Consider the following 15181-nt stretch of genomic DNA (forward strand, 5'->3'; position numbering starts at 1 on the left):
TTGAGTGGCTTTTCAGTAAAAAACCTTTGTCACATGAGGTTACAGTGTCCATTCTTCCTGGTCACAGTCTCGTGCGATCCAGTCCAATTTTGGAACCCGCAGTGATGTCTGGGGTTGCACCCACCCCACACACCTTCCTGCTCTGTTACCTCGTGGTGAAAACAGAAAACTGGAGAGTCCGTTATTTCCTGGGGTGGGCAGTCCTAGGGGAGAACATGTGTGACCAGGAGGCAGTGGGTCGTGACGTGCTTGGCCCCACAAGCACCACTGGACAGGGCCCTGCTGCCCTCTGCCTGCCTGGGCAAGAAGGGCTGGCTGAAGCCCTGTCTGGAATAGCTCAGGGTCCTCCACAGACGTCTGGTGAAAGGAAACACGTCACAGATGAAGCATCAGGCAGCAGCTGTGGCTGGTGGCAGCAGGAAAGGAATTTATTAACGGCTTCAGCAGAGGAGCGCAAACCCTGCAGCTGGCCCTCTGCTGGCCTCAGAGCCACTGTGTCCCCACTGCCCTGCAGCCTCACCCCAGCTGCTCGTCTCTGCATTGACACGCAATTTCAGCAAGGCTGGGGGAGGCAGAAGCTGGGTCTCCAGCCTGTGATGGGGGATGGGCTCTGCCTCTACTAGGACTCAGGTGGGGTCTCTGAACATGGGATGGAGGGCAGATTCTAGGTGGGGGCGCCTCCCAGGAGCCTTAGCCCCTCTCTGGCCCAAGTCACGTCAGTGCCAGTGCCCCAGACCTCCCCAAAGGGAGTGGTGTCCACCTCCCAGGTGGCAGACAGTGCAGGCAGCAGAGGCCCCAAATCACGGGCCCATAGCCTTCCCCTCAGAAAGCTCCAGGTCTGCAGGGAAGGAAGCGTCAGAATGGGAAGAAGCGGACGCAAAGCCTTTGTGTTCTGTGAAGTCTTGTGTTGGTAAAATGCACATGACATAAAACGATCCGTTACTCATTTTAAATATGCAGCTCAATGGCGTTTGTGCCGCCACCATCACTGTGAGTCCAGAGCGTTTCCGTCAGTGCAGGCATGTGTGCACATGTGTGTCCCTGCCCGGCCAGCCCCGCCCACACCCCCTCCCTCCCTGCAGTGAGGGGACGCCCCCAGGATGTCAGGTGTGTGCAGTACAGGACTGCATGCAGGTGACAGGGCATTACTTCTGACAGCGCAGTTGGTCACAGGTGAGGAGGTGTCGTCCATTCCCCAAAATCAGTGTGGCAGGTCTGCGTTGTGGGAAGGGCCGACCGCTGAGGGGGCAAGAGTGGCTGTAACACCTTCCCAGTGTTCCTGGTCAACTCCCTTCTGCGTCTGCATAGGGGAGGCCCTCTGCAGGTTCTCCGTTCTCATGTCTGTTTCCTAATGTTTATACAGTGAGCAGGCCCTGATTTTGCAGCTGCTAAAGTTATTTCCAGGAAGCAAAGACGTCTCCAAGGGAGGGTCATTTCTCAAAGGTGTGAGCAGCGGAGGTCGCCTTGGCTCTGGGTCAGGCTGGAGACCACCACCTGCGGACTTGGGTGCCCTGGGCTAGTGTGACCTCCCACCCCCTCCTGGTGGCTTCCTTCAGTGTCAGGGGAGCTGCCCTGGGGCCCGTCAGCCTTCGGGACACCTGGTGTTGAGGTCACCAGCCTCCAGAGTGATGGCTGAGTGGCCACCCCACACCATCCATGGGCTGCACGTGTCTGGAGAAGCATGTTCTGTGCAGGAGACAGATGGCGTTCATCTTGTTACTGGGAAGCCCTTTGAAGAACTGTGAAGACCACGCTGACCGAGAGCTGGAGCGATGCATCGCTACGCACAGGGGCTGTGACATTGCCACCCGTCAGCCGTGGGCTTTCTCAGTCACGTCCTGTTGAAAGTGAGGGTGCGGTAGACAGACCGGCCTCTCAGGGGTGCAGTACCTGGTTTTTAGTTACTGGGGATCACGGCTCAGATGTCTCCCACAAGCTCTGCCTCCATGTGCTGTTGGCAGCCTGACTGTCTGCCCTGGGTCTCTGGTACCACGTTGGCCTGGCACCTGGCGGGAGCCCGCTAAGGGCCTGGCCTGGGCAGCACCATGGACAGCGGTGCCCGGCGGTCCTGGTGGCTGTCTGGTCAGCTGTGGGTGTCTTTGGGCTCTTACCTCACTTGTATGCAGTTTCTGGGTGGAGGTCAGTGCAGCTCTGTTGGTGCCAGCTCAGGCCTGCCCACAGGCAGTACTGCTGTCTAGGGGCCCTGGGAGGCAGCCACCCACCCCACAGTGGCCTGGGGACTCAGCCCCCAAACCCCGTCATCCCCTGGGGCCTGAGAGGCTGGTGATCCCAGGACAGCCTCCCAGGCCCGTCTCCTCCCGCTCGCCCGTGGTCAGGCGCAGTTTCCAGGATAAGCGTCCCTGTCATCCCAATGATGCTTTGCTCCCTCACTGCCCCCTAGGATGGCACTGCCTCATGTAAGAAATGGAAGCCCAGGTGATGGCAAGGCCGGGCCGCTGGGCAGACTGAACTGACCATGACCAGAGGTCGGTCTTGGCACCACCCTGTGGGCCTGGGTCCCTGCCCAGCGGAGAGGTCCCTGGCTCTCCAGAGAGGCTGTCATGGCCACGTGTCACACAACATAAGCCCTAACTCATGAAGAGCCCCTTCCCTCCAAACAGCCCCTGGCCCAGCCCAGGTAGCCCAGTGACCTGCTCGTTTCTCTTTGTCTTGTGTCTCTGTATGTCTGGGCCCAGCTGTCTACTGGGACAGACCCCTGGCCACCACAGGCGCCTGGCTGTAGGGCTGCACACAGCACATTTTGGAGAAGCACAGCCAGCCCTTCGCTGCTCAGACCACCCCAGCTCCAGTGGCTTCCCCAAGAAGTTTCATGGTGCCAGAGACCAGTGGAGCCCACAGGAAGCCACCTCTGCTGATGGAAAACGAACTTACCCTATCCACTCTCCCCATCCCCACCAAGAAAGGATTGGTGATCGGCCTGCATTTGATGGCCTTCTGATAGTTCTTGGACCCCACAGGCAGGAACCGGGAATTTCTGGATCTTAAGGATTGAGACACTAAGGCAAAAAGCAGGGCAGGAGGGAGGGTGCTGTGACCCGTCTGGCTGGCCATCCTTGGAAGAAAACCCTCCCCGGCATGTGACATCCCCACCCCCCTGACCACTCGGCACAGGGTATTCATGTGTCCCTCAATTCCTGCCTCTTCTGCCACGGCCCTTTTGTGGCCACCAAGGGACCAGCCCACAGGGCCTCCGAGCTCAGGCAGCTGTGTCTGTGCCATGGTCCCTGCCTGTGACCCAGAGGCGCCCATGCCCTGGACAGTGTGACAGACTGTGCGAGTCTGGGCTCCTGGAGGAAAAACAGCTGACGGGGCCAAGTATGACGAGGAAAGTTAGGATTGACTCCACGGGCAATGAGCTGTTGAAGCAGGTAGAGGGGGCGGCACGAGCCAACCACTTTGTCACTGGGGCTGTGATAAGAAGTGACTAGAACAGTCACAACTGAGGACCACGTAAAAGCAATCAAGTCAGGTGATAAAGGGTGATGCTGCCCACTGGCCCACCAGGTGTGTGGACCCCCGCACCTTCTCCACGGGGTCTCCAGAGGGCCTGGGCCTGTCCTCACTACACCTGGCAGTGGGACGTGTCCGGGGGGCCGTGCCCACCCTCCTCCCCTCCCCCGCACCTGGCAGTGGGGCGTGTCCGGGGGGCTGTGCCCACCCTCCTCCCCTTTCCCGCACCTGGCAGTGGGACGTGTCCGGGGGCAGTGGGACGTGTCCGGGGGCCGTGCCCACCCTCCCTCCCCTCCCCTGCACCTGCAGTGGGCGTGTCCGGGGGGCTGTGCCCACCCTCCTCCCCTCCCCCAAACCTGGCAGTGGGACGTGTCCGGGGGGCCGTGCCCACCCTCCCTCCCCTCCCCCACACCTGGCAGTGGGCGTGTCCGGGGGGCTGTGCCCACCCTCCTCCCCTCCCCCGCACCTGGCAGTGGGCGTGTCCGGGGGGGCCGTGCCCACCCTCCTCCCCTCCCCCAAACCTGGCAGTGGGGCGTCCGGGGGCTGTGCCCACCCTCCCTCCCCTCCCCCAAACCTGGCAGTGGGGCGTGTCCGGGGGGCAGGGCCCTGGCTTTATGAGGTACCTTGTGCTGTCAACCAGGGAGGCCCTGAGGTCCTGCCTGGGGAGCCCTCAGTTTGCCCTGTGCTGATCCAGAAGCTTACATGGTTTTTTGTTCAGCCAGGACATTTGTGATACTTGTGAAAAGTGGGTTCTGGCTGCGAGGGAGGTAGGTGCTTTACTTCTTTCTGTTCTCACCAGGAGACTAGCAGCTTTACCCTCTGGAGGTCCATGAAGGTACCAGGACCCAGCAGGACTCAGAGCAGACAGAATAATGACTCAGAAGCTGTTGGGATCTGTGTCCCATGACAGGGTTCAGGAATGCTTGCACAGAGGTCGTGGTGTCATAAAGACGCTGATGGGAGTGCCCAGGTCAGCATCCTTAGCCTGCGTGCGGGTGTGCCAGGATTCCTTGTCCCTGGGGAGGACAGGCCCAGTGTGAGAAGGGGCTGTTTCTACACCTGCAGAAGAGGGGAGGCAGGAGGTCCTGGCAGGGTGGTCACCCGCCCATTGGCTAAGCCACGCCTTCTGCCTCCCTCCGTAACCATGGGCCGGCTTGGCAAAGCTCCATGAATGTCGGCCATGGTGGTGTTGGGGGTCGGGGGCCTGGAGGTGAGCACCACCTTGTGGGGTCATTCCAGCTCCGATGCGTCGTGGACCAAACTCAGCTTATAAAGCTGAAGGACAATGAAAAACAAGAGGCAGGAGCTGAAACGGGGCAGAAAGGGGACCCAGGCACCATCAAGCCCCAAACGGCTAATTTCCTGGGCCCAGCACTAGAAGTCTGCCCTACAATGACATCATAGGTGTTCCCAGTCCTTAGAATGAATCGGGGTTAATTAAAACATCTATGGAAGGAATAAATGAAAGGGCCCAACTCAGACTTGGTGGGGCTGTCTGGGAAGACATGGAGAGGAAGTGACAGTAGGACGGGGTACAAGGGTGAGTCGAGATTCCAGGCCAAAGAACACATGAAAGAGGTCAGAAGTGAGACGTGGATGAGTCCAGAAACCAAAATGAGTGTGTGTGTGATAAGGGGAGAGGTGTGGGGTGTGTGTTGGTGTGTGTGTGAGTGGATTTTGTGTGGCGTGATGAGTGTATGGTGCTGGGGTGTGTGTGTAGCGTGTATGTATAATGTGTGTGTGAGTGGTGTGTGTGGTTTGTGTGTGAGTGACATGTATGTGTGTGGCATATGTCAGTCGTGTGTGGTATGTGTGTGAGTAGTCGGGGTGTGTGGTATATGTGTGTGATTCATGTGTGGTTCTGTGGTGGCTGTGTTGTGTGTGTCAGTGTAGCGTGATGGGTGTGTTTGTGTGGTATGTATGTGTGTGATATGTATGTGTAGTGGTTTGTGTTCAGTGTGTGTGATGTGTGTTTGTCAGTGGTTTGTGCATGTGATGTGTGTGTCGTGGTGGTGTGTACGTGGGCAGACAATTAAGTTCTCAAACTGATCCTAGAAAAAGTGCCACACACCTCATTGCTGACTATCACTACGGTCACCTTCGAAGTCCTCCCCTTGGGAAGCTATGCACTGACGCCATCGCCTAGTCCAATCTTCAAAGCAATTTTGGAACTCTTTTTGTGGAATAGCCATCAGAGCTGTCATCATATTACCCTTGATGCCCTGAAAGTCATCAAAATGTCTTCCTTTCAATATTTCCTTTATCTTTGGGTAAAGAAAGAAGTCATTGGGGGCCAGATCAGGTGAGTAGGGAGGGTGTTCCAATACAGTCATTTGTTTACTGGCTAAAAACTCCCTCACAGGGTCGGCTCAGTGGCTCAGGCGGTTGGAGCTCCGTGCTCCTAACTCCGAAGGCTGCCAGTTCGATTCCCACATGGGCCAGTGGGCTCTCAACCACAAGGTTGCCTGTTCAATTCCTCGAGTCCCGCAAGGGATGGTGGGCTGCGCCCCCTGCAACTAGAAACGGCAACTGGACCTGGAGCTGAGCTGCGCCCTCCACAACTAAGACTGAAAGGACAACAACTTGACTTGGAAAAAGTCCTGGAAGTACACACTGTTCCCCGATAAAGTCCTGTTCTCTTTCACCCCCTTCACCCAAAATAAAATAAAAATAAAAACTCCCTCACAGACAGTGCCATGTGAGCTGGTGCATTGTTGTGATGTAAAAGCCATGAATTGCTGGCATCTAACTTTTCCAAGCAGCCTTTTCAGAACTTCCAAAAAGTCAACTTGGTTAACTATCCAGTTGATACAAATTCATAATGAATAATCCCTCTGATATCAAAAAAGGTTAGCAGCATCGTTGTAATAAGTTCGTGAACTTAACTGTCAGAGCTCGTGTGTGTGTAGTGTATGTGTGTGTGCTGTGTGTGTGGTGTGATGGGTGTGCTGTGCTGTAGTGTGTCTGATGTGTGTAGTGTCGGGTGTGTTGTGCGTATACTGTGGTATGGTGAGTGTCTTGTGCCGTAGGGTGTGTGTGTGGTACGATGTGTGTTTTTACAGGCAGCAGCAATGTCAAAGCCGTGTGCCAGGTGGGGTGGGGAGAACAGTCTTTTCCTTTGCCCTTACTGCTGGGGCCTGACTCGGTGGCCTGCATGGCGGTGCTGGGGCCTGACCAGGGGGGCTGCGTGGCGGTGCTGCCTGCTGGTCTGCTGCTGTTGCTGGCTGGGGATGAGGGTCAGTACCTGCCCTGGCCACTGCTTTCTGTCCCTGGGACATACAGACTCCACCGTGCTGCTGCCCTAGCCCTGGGGTCCTCAGCAGCACCCCCTCCTACTCCACACTTCGCAATGGGCTTGGTGGACGAAGCATGGAAAAAGGCTCTGTGCCATTGGAAGGCAGGCCAGCGCTGGCAGGCAGGGTAGAGCTGAATTTCCGGTAGGAAGTGCTATTTCCCAGAAGGCCAGGCCCCAAGCCCAGGGTCCTCAAAATTGAGGATGGGTGGCTGGAGGTGGATGGCTCTGATTACCTCGAGTGGCTCCCTGTGTGTCCTCTGGGGGAGGGGGTTGTCAGCAGATAGGGCACCCTGTCCACACAGAGAGATTGTGGGGTGCTCACATGGAGCCCACTTTCATTCTGCAGCTTTCACCCAGAAGAAACAGAAAGTGGCACATTTGTTGATAGCCAGGTGTTTGGTTCCAGTTTGTTTGAACTGATCTGATCTCCTAAGAGATAAGAATTTGAACTAGAAAATACACGATTTCCCTTTGCACATATTTCACACAAGGTGAAAAGGACTCTTGGTTTTCATTTAGGAAGACAAGCGAAGACCCTGCTGAGGGGGGAGGTCGGGACGAGGGGGCAAACCGGCCCCGCTCACTCACCATCTGCTCTCTCCCAGGTGCCCTCTGTCCCTGAAGAACCCATGGAGCCTTGGGGAGTGGCAGACGTCACCACGGTGTGCAGGTCTGTGTGTGTCCTAGGAAATCGGGGCCGAGCAGACACGCCGCGCCCATCGTTTCCACACATGGCATCGTGCTGACAGTCTCACAGGCTCATTGCTCTGTCATCAGGAGTTATTTCCAGCTGATTTTATTGTAGATAGATTCAGTCATACTTGTAGGTTCACTTGCTCACCGCCGTGGGTAATTTTCCGATTTGATGGAGTAAATTAAACTTTTGTGGTGTACTTTGAGTCTTCACACATTTCAAGGACTTTCCTTTTGCTCTCACACTTTACTGATAGTTTGGCTGTGTCTATTTTGGTTCAAAGTACTCTCTGAACTGGAAGAGGTGCTCTGTTTTAAATTCTACAAAATCTGAAGCCAGTTCCCACTTTTCGGTGTCCATGAAGTGTAGGTAACCTTATTCCATTTTTTCACGACTCCTGTCTGGCTCTTGAAGGAGACCTCAGGTCTAACGTCTTGAATCCCTTGAAGTACAGACACACTTTTTTCACCTTTTTTTCTTGTTTCATCTCTTACATCCTCTGCATAGCCTCTTGTGCAAAATTCCAACAGATAGCATTGTGTCTCCATGTCATTTAAATTTTCTCTCATAATAATCACTTCATCACCTCTCTGTTCCCAGATCTGCGATAATTCCTTGATGTTGCCTTCCCGACTCTGGGACTTTGACTTTCGGCCATGTCTTTTCTGTGGTTGGCCTTATAGCTGCATGTTGTTTTGATTTGGGAATCGTGTTTTTGTACAAATACTACCTTTCTGTGTTCTCTTCCCCCTATCGCACGGTACCCTGATCTTGTTTTATAAATGTGGTCTTGTCGCAGGTCTCCCTGAGATTCTCATGTAACCCAAGGAAGCTCGGGGCCACTGCGGCCTCATGCCTACCTTGTGTCACACCCAGAGTATCAGAGTGGACAGCAGCCGAAATCCCCAAGGGAATTTATAGCTCATAAGAAATAGTCTTTGAATATTTTCCAACAAAAGTCTCTTCCCAAAGAAATTCAGTTTTATCAACCACATTTTCTGCGCATCTTATTCTGAAGGGACAAGAAGGGCTCTGCACAGTGCATAATGTGGCAGAGTTTTCCAAAAACCCCCCTGTGGCAGCTGTGAGATGTCGTCCACCCTCCCCCACACCCTCACTGCTCCACAGTCTCCCCAAGGCCATGTTCTTCCCTTTCCTGGTGGCTCCACCCACCTGACTGGACAGAAGGGGCCACGGTCCCTCCTAGCCGCTGTACCTGGGTGACACCAGGATGCCTGCATGTCGGTAGGTCTTCCCTGTCCCGGGAGGACTAACACAGAACTCTGGAAACATGGTCTCTGGTTCAGTGCTTGAGGGGAAATTTCAGGAAGAATTCTGAGGGCGGATTTCAGTTGGGTACATACATCACCAGGTCACAGCAACTGGCTCTGCTTTCCCTGCATGGCCTCGGTTCCCCCGGGGTGAAGGCCTCATGCTCATGTGGGTTTCCCTCCCGCACTGATGGGTCTTCAGACAGTCCGTGCACTTGCTGCAGACTGTCTCCTGCCCACCCCTGGGTCCTTTTGGGTGGGTGTCCCTTCCATTGTCCAGAGCTGCATGGTGACTGTGGCTTGGGTAGGCTCTACAGGACTGCCTTTGGTCCCCCATGGAGGACCCCCTGTCCACTCTGGCCCCGCCCTGCCAACTCTGCCATCAACAGCAGGCCCCGGGCGATGCTGGGTGATGGGTTCCTGCCTCTAGGGTCTCCCAGCCATGCCAGGCTGCGGGCAGAGGCCCACGGTCTGCCATGCTCCCCTTGTCTCTCGCAGATGGGCTGCTGCCACAGGGGCCACAGATGGGTCATCCCCAACACCGTGCCCAGCATGGCGAAGGGGGTGTCACCACCTCGCTGGTCCAGAGTGAAAGGCTGGTCGAAGCCCCTCCATCCCTTCCAGGTGGTGGCTTGGGCCATGTTCCTGACCTTTGTGTTGGCCTTGTTCTGTGTCTTCATCCCCATGCTGCCCCGTGAGTGGCAGTACGTCACCTACACTGTATCTTTTTACGAGGGCAGCTCCTGCCTGTGGTCTAGGGTGGGGCAGGGCCACGGGAGGTCTCCTCGGGCAGAGGGGCTCCTGTGCCTGCTGTGACACTCCCTCTGTGCTGTCCTCCACACTGAGTCACCCGCAGGTGTCCTCTCCCGCTCCCCACCCCTCACCCCGTGCACCCCCATTGTCACGGAGCCTGAACCCCCACACACCTGTTCTCTGTGTGGCTCACGGGCTCGGGGTCCTGGCTGAACGTGCAGATGCTCACACAGCAGGGTCTGCCCCTCACCTGCCCTCGGTGTAGGGAGACTGCGCCTGGCGGGGAGGGGGGCGGCCAGGGTCCTGCGGTGGGGGCAGGGAGCCGAGGGACTGGGGGAGGTGGAGACCTGACCCACCGCAGCTTTCCCAAGGACGTACACGGGTCAGTGTGTGTTGTCCAGTGAAGAAGAGTGAGTTTAATGAGGAAGGACATCAGCACACACAGCGAGCCTCTGTCAGGTGTGTGCTGTGGCGCCCTGTCCCCACAGAGCTTTCCAGGTCAGCCTACACATGGCTCGCTGTGCGGTTTCACCTCTGAGGTCCTCCCGGGTGGCCGTGCTGTGGGGCACCCCGGAGCCGTCTGCGAGGGCAGCATAGGATTCGTGTCTCTTGTTTGCTCCTCTTGTGACGTCCGCCTGTTTGCAGGTGGCGGCCAGGCCAGCAGCCCCGCGGCAGCATGGACTGTGCTGCGTGAGTTCCCCCTGGTTGCTGCCCTACTAGGTGCCACAGACTGGGCGGCTTAATCAAAGACACGTGCTCTCTGTCAGTTCTGGGGCCAGAAGTCCAATGTCAAGGTGGGGGCAGGGCTGTGCTCCCTCTGAAGGCTCTAGGGCAGGACCCGTTCCAGGCCTTGTGGCCCCCGGTGTCCCTGGGCTTGTAGACGGCCGCCTCCGCTCTGTCCTTCTGTACTTGTTCCCTGTGCATGTCTGTCCTAATCTCCTCTTAGAAGGGCACCAGTCACGTGGTTTAGGACCCACCGTAAGGACTTCATTTTAACTTGATCATCCCAAAATTAAGGTCACACTCGCAGGTCCTGAGGGTTAGGACTTCAGTGTCCTTTGGGACCCAGTTCAGCACCTAACTGTGGGTCTCGCTCACGTGCTGGGTTATAACCCATCATCTCCTTTCTCTTTGGCCCCGTGTCTTTGTCCAGGGGTCGCGCTGGGCGGCGCAGTGACAGACCCGGCTCACCTCACTCCCTGCCCACACCTGTCCTGGTCGTCCCCACCCCCAGGGACTGAGCGCCCACTCTGTGCTGCCCCTCCCGCTTGTCCTCAGTGGTGGGCGCACTGCGGCTTCCCTAGCTGTCCAGAGCTCAGCTGCCTTGGGACACATTTTCCCTCCAGGCTCCTGCGCTGCCCCCCGCCCCCGCCCCATGGCCCTCAGGCTCTACAGATGCTCCTGGGCGCTATGCTCTGGCCACTGGGGGGCGCCAGCATCACTGAGCGCCCGCAAGGACCCTGGCCCGCAGCCCTGTGGAGGGCAGGGTGGGGTCCCCCGGAAACAGGGAAGGGACAGTGAAGGCAGAACTCTGTGCAGGGTAGAGGCCAACATCCAGTATTGGCGACCCCTGAGTCAGTGCTTCTTTTGGCCGTCTGATCCGTGGGGGCATTGTGCCCATGGCACTGGAATCTGATACAACTTTATTAACCTGTGTTCTGGCCAGAGGCAAAGTGAACTCGGGCAAGTGGTGGAGAAGCTCCGAGCAAGGACAGGGAAGCTGGGCTGTGACTCCAGGGCTGGCCTGGCCCCAGGGTGTGACTGTGGCAGTGGGAGACCTGCTGTGGGCCCTGCGCCTCCTCCCCCTGCAGCAGGCAGAGAGAGGGACGTGTCCTGGGCCAGCCCCTCAAGCTGTTCATTCATTAAACACAGTTTGCTGCTAGGGGACCTTCCAGCCTGTTCTCAGAACAGCTCCCAGGAAGCCTCAGGGTAGGCCAGGCGCCTCCTGACGTACAGTGAAAGTGTGACCCCGACCCTCCTTCCTTTTTTTCTTTATTAGGAACTTGAACCTAAGACACTGCAGGTAGAATTGCCTCTGACAGTGAAAGCAGGGCACTCGAGGCGGCACCCACCCTGTGACCTTTCTATTCCAGGAGCTCAGCCCACTCTCAGTGAAGCTCACCAAGTGTGAACGGCCAGGTCACGCTGGGCTAGATGTGGCTGACCTTTGCTCAGCGATGTCATTCCTGTGGGTGACCTGCATGCCCAGGGATGACAGACTGGGCTGAGTGCTGAGCTGCCGGCCGAGGTGTTTGGTCAGGCGAGCCTGGTGTATTCATGTTCTCGCTTTGGACAGCTTCATGTCCCAGGGGCTGTGGTCAGCTTCGCCCACCGCCACCCTAGCATCTTGGGGTCCCCTCCCCCTGGAAGCCTCACCTCTTTGTTCCGGGGGGATGCTGGTCTGCAGCCCTGCTAGTTTGGGACGGCTCAGGAAATTGGCTGCATGGAGCTCTCCAGGGCTGGCCGGGCAAACCGAGGTCAGGTACCCGGCGCCTCCCTTTGAGGCTGAGGGTCCGAGTGCTGGCCATGCTGTCCCCCACACTCCCGGGCAGTTGTCTCATGTGGGAGCCCAGTGTAGGGGGGACCAAAGGGCTTGGGACACACACCTCAGTCCCAACCTCACCTGTGGCCCAGGGGAAGGCCCCATCTGGCCACCCCACCCACACTCCTATCCACCCACCTGCCCCCAGATGTCCCCCTGACCACCCCAACCCCTCCTGTCCATCCACATGCCCCCCGGCTGTCCCCCTGACCACCCAGACCCCTCCTGTCCATCCACATGCCCCCCGGCTGTCCCCCTGACCACCCCAACCCCTCCTGTCCATCCACATGCCCCCCGGCTGTCCCCCTGACCACCCAGACCCCTCCTGTCCATCCACATGCCCCCCGGCTGTCCCCCTGACCACCCAGACCCCTCCTGTCCATCCACATGCCCCCCAGCTGTCCCCCTAACCACCCCAACCCCTCCTGTCCATCCACATGCCCCCCGGCTGTCCCCTGGTCACCTAGCCCATTTTTTGACAAGGGCCATTCTATTCTAGGACTACACAGGAAGGGGCTGTACCTGGGCCCAGTGCTACTTCTCACTGTCCTGGGCTGTCACAGCTGTGTCCTGCCTGCTGGTCAGGATGTACTCCTGTTGCCCCAGTGACCACACAAACAGTGCAGCGTGCGTCTGGCCTGAACCTCGGGCTCCAGGGAGCAGGTGCAGGGGGCCAGCATTCCAGGACCATGTTAGTGTCACTGGCTGTGACTGTGAGGCCCGGCTCAGCCACTGAGCACCTCCCCCTCCGCCCCACGCCTTGCACAGAGGCCTGGCCCCGTTCCGCTCAGCAGTGTGCAGTGCAGCAGGAGCGCCGTGTGATCCTCATGGCTGACACTGGCTTCGGCCGGGCCTTACCCCCACTGAGTGCCATGGCCTTGGAAGGGTCTGCATGTCACTTGATCCCCCACGTGGCACCGGAAGAGTCTGATCAGTCCTGTCCCCTGCAGAGAACTCCCAGGGCCTGGCTGGTTGCCAGCTAGCTCCCCTTCCCCCCACGTTCCAGCTCCTCCCCTGGCTTTGTCTGACTCTCTTGGCTTGGCTCTCGCCCGCCCTCATCAGGGTCATCTCAGCTCCCCCGCAGCCCTGGACCCCACAGCCTCCACACCTACACGGGCACCTAGGGCCCCGTGTCTGCACCCGGTAGCTAGAGGCCGCAGAATGAGGGCGGGATGAGCCGCCTCGGCCAGTAGCAGCCCCCACTCAGGCTTCTCGCACACTGTGAACGTCTGTGACGGGCCTCATCCACACAGGCTCCCAGCACCCAGATGGCTCCCACCGAGGCTGACTTGCAGGCAGGTGCAGAAGCGGGCGTGAGGGCTTGATTCTACCATGAGGCTCTGAAGGGATTGGGAGCCTGCGAGGAGCATGCGAGAGCCCGTGGGGTCCTGTGGGGGACAGCCCTCTCACCCCAAAGCTCACTGGCCGGGGGTGTGAGTCCTCCGCCCCTCCGCCTGCTCTTTCTTTCTTGAACATAAGCTCAGAATGCCACCCATGCATTGGTAACCCCTGTGCAGACCCCCTGCTCTCACCCAAGGGCAAACTTCAGCATGTGGCCAGGTGCCACCTGCTTGCACAGGCCTTCCCGCTGCCTTAGTGTGACAAGTGGGAGCCACACTCTCAGGTGAACAATGGTTTACTTTGTGGGGCCCTGGCTCCAGGGTGAGACTTTCCCTCCAACAGCCCCCGCTTTGGCTTCCTGGCACAAGGAATGGGAAATGAGAGAGGCTGTTCTGGGTCCTGCCAACAGGTGGGCCCACAGCTCCTGGCCAGACACCAGGGCCCGGGCACGTGGCACGGGGCTGACCAGGCTGAGGGCTGTTTCCTTGACACACCACCTTCAGGTGACCAGCGTCTTACATTGTCTTATATTACATTGCTTACATCACTACAATGACAATCGACCCGGCCAAAGCCGGCGTCCGTCGTAAAATCTACGGAGCACCTCGGCCTTCTTTCGACCACGCCCACCAGGCCCATGTCATCCAGGATCGATACTGTGGCCTGTGTGATGCCATTGTGTGAGTGCTGGGGGTGGGGCTGGGCGAAACCGATGGCCCCCACCACTCGTGAGGGTCAGACGCTGTCCCCCACAGAGGCGGGGGCTGGGCTTGGAGGAGGGGTGGCTGCCTCGGGCCTGATGTGTTTGGTGCTGTGGCCTCAGACACACAGTCCTCCCGCCCCATGCTTAGGGGCCACAGCACGGTCTTCCTGGGGGTTTCTCAGATGAGCCCCTGCCTCACTGGATCACAGGATCACAGGAGGGTAGGACCTGGGGTCTCTAGAGGTCCTGGGGACCTCAGTGGGAGGGAGGCCCTGTGGTCATGGTGGGATCTGAGCCTGGCCTCCAGGCCTCCCTCAAATCTTGGCCCTACGTAGCAGGCATGGCTGAGGGAAGGCACGCCAGCACTCGGACGCAGGTCCTCTCTGACTCTGACTCGGGCTGCTGCTGCCCTTTTGTCCCTCTACAGACAGATGGGGGCTCTGACCCCATCCCTCTCCTGCACTGGTTGCTTACAGGCTGCCTCTCCCCAATTTTTCCTTCCAGAAGTGTGACAGCGAAACATTGTCATACCTGCAACAAATGTGTGTCTGGCTTCGACCATCACTGCAAGTGGATGAACAACAGTGTGGGGAGCAGGAATTACTGGTGAGGGGGTGGGGGAAGGGCCTTGTGGGTGAGAGCTGTGTCCCATCCCCCAAAACAGCCGCACTTGAGGTCCGTCAAGTCGGCACCAAGGTATCCTGGTCTGGTCCTGAGATGTGTTTGGGTGGCGCCATCCTGGACAGGCCATGTCAAGCCCGTCCTCACAAAGTAAATGGCTGGAGACCCCCATTAGGATTAGCAAGGAGCCAGCCTATCAGTGGGGCACGGGCTGGGCTGACGAGTCCTCACCCCACTGGCCCGGGTGCCTCTGCCTTCTGCGCGCCAGGGTCCTCAGGCCCGAGCACAGAGGATGTAGCCCAAGGGCTGTGCCAGGAGCCGTGTCCAGCCATGAACGGGAGGCTGGACACTTGCTCAGCTCAGGGTGTCAGACCCATGGTTCTCCAGGCTGTCAGTCAGCTCTGTTGGCCGTAAAGAGCTGTGTGTCCCCAGGAGAGACACAAGCGCCTCCCTGGTGATCCGCACCGCATTTGGAAAAGGAAGCCTTTGC

This window comes from Rhinolophus hipposideros (assembly GCF_964194185.1).
Source record: "Rhinolophus hipposideros genome assembly, chromosome: 7".
Lineage (NCBI taxonomy): Eukaryota > Metazoa > Chordata > Mammalia > Chiroptera > Rhinolophidae > Rhinolophus > Rhinolophus hipposideros.